The following is a 2,965-nucleotide window of genomic DNA, read 5'->3' as shown; positions in this document are numbered from 1 at the left end:
TAAAGACTATTTCCTAGTCATCCTTGCACCTACTAGTGGCCAGGAGGCTAAGTCCCCGTCCATGGAAGATAAGTGGAGGAAGAGTGTACAAATTCTGGGAAATGTCCTTAAAGGGAGGAGTCTGTCCTTCACATCCCTTTCCTCCTTGTTGGCTAGAATGTAGACATGATGGCTGGAGGAAGCCCTCTTTGACCACAGGGTATCTTTCAGGATGGAGGCCAGGCATGGAAGGTCTATAAGTTCAAAGGGCTAGACCATACCAGTCCTATTATGTACCTCTGCACTTGAATGCCTCAAAAAAAATATATTTTGTTTAAGCCACACTTATTTAAGGTCTTCTGTCACTTGCACCCAAACCTAATTCTAACTAATCATAGGTATTCCAGCACAGACTATATAAACATCTCTTTCCAATGTACAAGAGTTCCAAGGCAGACTTGCTTCCAGTTTACCTTTTCTGAAGTGAAGGGCACAATAACAGAGGGTATTCAAATAAGAATTTAGTGTACTTTGAAACTCATCCCATACAGGATTCAGAGAACTAGTCAAAAATCAAATAGATTGCTAAAGGACACATAAAGATGGCCTATCAATAAAATACAGAACTGTGAATATCATAGAAAATGTAACACCATCTTATAGCATCTATCTGTTGGACAGCAATAGAAATGGAAAATAGAAAGCTACATTTTTCAGCATACTTAAGTCCTGCTTCTAAAAAGCTTCTTCCATCCTTAGTTGAGATATTTAAATTCATCATGCTGCATCTATGGGCAGAAATAGGATTGTTTTCCCTGCCACTTGATGCTAGTTAACCTTTGATGAAGACTATCTGCTACAGAAAATATGTTATTGGGCAAACAATACAAGTACGAATGCAAGTACTTACTGGTAGAGTGGGAAAGCAAAGCAGCCAAGGTCTCCTACTGAATTTATCCTAGTAGAATGAAAAAGATTCCTTATAAGTATTCTTTGAAGGATCAATCAGAATTGCATTTTAGGGAGGAAAAGTTCATTAATCAGAACCATTATTAGGACAACTCAGTGGTTTTCAAACTCGACAAATATTTGGTTTATTATTTTTAAGAATTAAGAACTTTTACAGTTTTGGGAAAAAGTACTCCCACAGGCCTATAAAAAGAAATCAATAGTTTCCCTCAAATTAATTCCAGATTCATTATTCAGGGTGGAAGGAGCACTTAATTTTCAAGAGCCATGTGTGGGTATTGACATTTCAACTATATAGACGTAATTTTATTTACTGTAGTAAAAGCATATTAATATTGATTTATTTAAACACTTCAGTGAAGTGGTAGTTCAATTTAATCAAATATCAACCTAATTGGGTTATGTTTGATTTAAAAGTTTCAAGACACTACTATAAGATTTGTGGAAGGCTGAATTTAGGAAAGTTATAATCATTAAAAATTTACATTATGTGCTGAGGCTATACTGAGTTTAGTGGCAAATTTCCAAGCAGCAGACCTTTAAAAAAGACTAATTGTCTGTGACTAGGCAATTCCCTGGGTGCCTAGCAGACCTTGTCATTGACTTGCAAATATCAAGTTAGAACACTGCCCAGAGCACAGACAATTTTTAAAAATGCCTAAAATACAGGAGAATGGGGGAGAAAAGAATATTGCTATATGTTTGCATCTTTCTTTCTTTCTTTTTAATATCCTAACCCTACATCCTACAACTGTCAGAGTGGCAGCTAAAATTATAATGTTTTGGAAGGTATGTCAGCATGTTCAGAAGTTCACTCATAACAGCTCTTTCCCAGATGTACCATATATCACAGACACAAGATGCCACACATCTATAAAACTGAAAAAATTTTAATTGCTGAGAGATAAGGGGTATCCATATCATTTAATTTTTTAGGATTCTTGGACAATGTTGCATCTTGTAGGCAAGAACATGGTAAGATTTTATTGAAGGGAGGGGGCAGGAAGAAGTTCATAGTATAAAAGAGGATTCTGGAATAAAATGTGAAAGGAGAAATGTTTGTTTTCATCAAGGGTAATACAAATACCCTGTAATTTAGACATTATTCTATAGTTTTCAGTTTGGATAAAAGAGGTATTATGTCTCTAAACCTGTGGTGCTTAATAAGGTAGCCATTAGCCTAATAACATGTGGTTATTTTGAACTTGAAATGTGGCTAGTGTAACCAAGTTACCACATTCTTAATTTTAATTAATTTCTATTAATTTAAATTGCCACATGTTTCTAGTGATTACTGTATTAGCCAGAGAAGATTTAGCAGCTTGATCAAATTTTATTTTGCTTTGTCTTCAAGACTACTTCCTAGGTGGTGATGCAAAGATGGGTTCCTGTAAACCTATACTGTTCAATATGGCAGCCATTAGCCACATGTGGCTTTTGAACATATGAAATGGACCTAGTTAAAATTAAGATACACTGTAAGTACAAAATACATAATAGGTTTCTAAATATTAGTGTAAAAAAGAAGAATATTACTATATCTCATCAATAATATTTTATACTGATTACCTGGTAAAGTTACGATTTTTAATAATATATTGTTTTATTAAGTTTAACTTTACCTGTTTTTTTTTTAATTTGGCTACTAGAAAACTTTTAATTACATATGTAACTCACATTTTATTTTTGGACATAGCTGCTCTAAACAAATCAGGCCAATGAACAAGTTTAGTTCATTAAGCATTAGAACAAATCATCAGTAGTAAAAAAAAAAAAAAAAAGCACTGAAGTAGCACTGCAAAATTTCATGGTTCTTTGATTACTCCATTGTTAAATGAATTCTTCCCTTACCCCGTGCTTTATGACACATGTCATGAAAACCTCACAGCTATGTTTCCTCTCCTCTTCCTCTTCCTCTACCTAGACTGTCATAATGGACACACTTCCTGTTGTGCTGTCTCTATTCCTCCTTCTTCCACTTCAATGTCTCATTACGTCCTAATTTCTTCATTAGCAT

Source organism: Hyaena hyaena, unplaced genomic scaffold (assembly GCF_003009895.1).
Source record: "Hyaena hyaena isolate Hyena2069 unplaced genomic scaffold, ASM300989v1 scaffold_576, whole genome shotgun sequence".
Lineage (NCBI taxonomy): Eukaryota > Metazoa > Chordata > Mammalia > Carnivora > Hyaenidae > Hyaena > Hyaena hyaena.
This window is presented reverse-complemented; position numbering follows the sequence as displayed.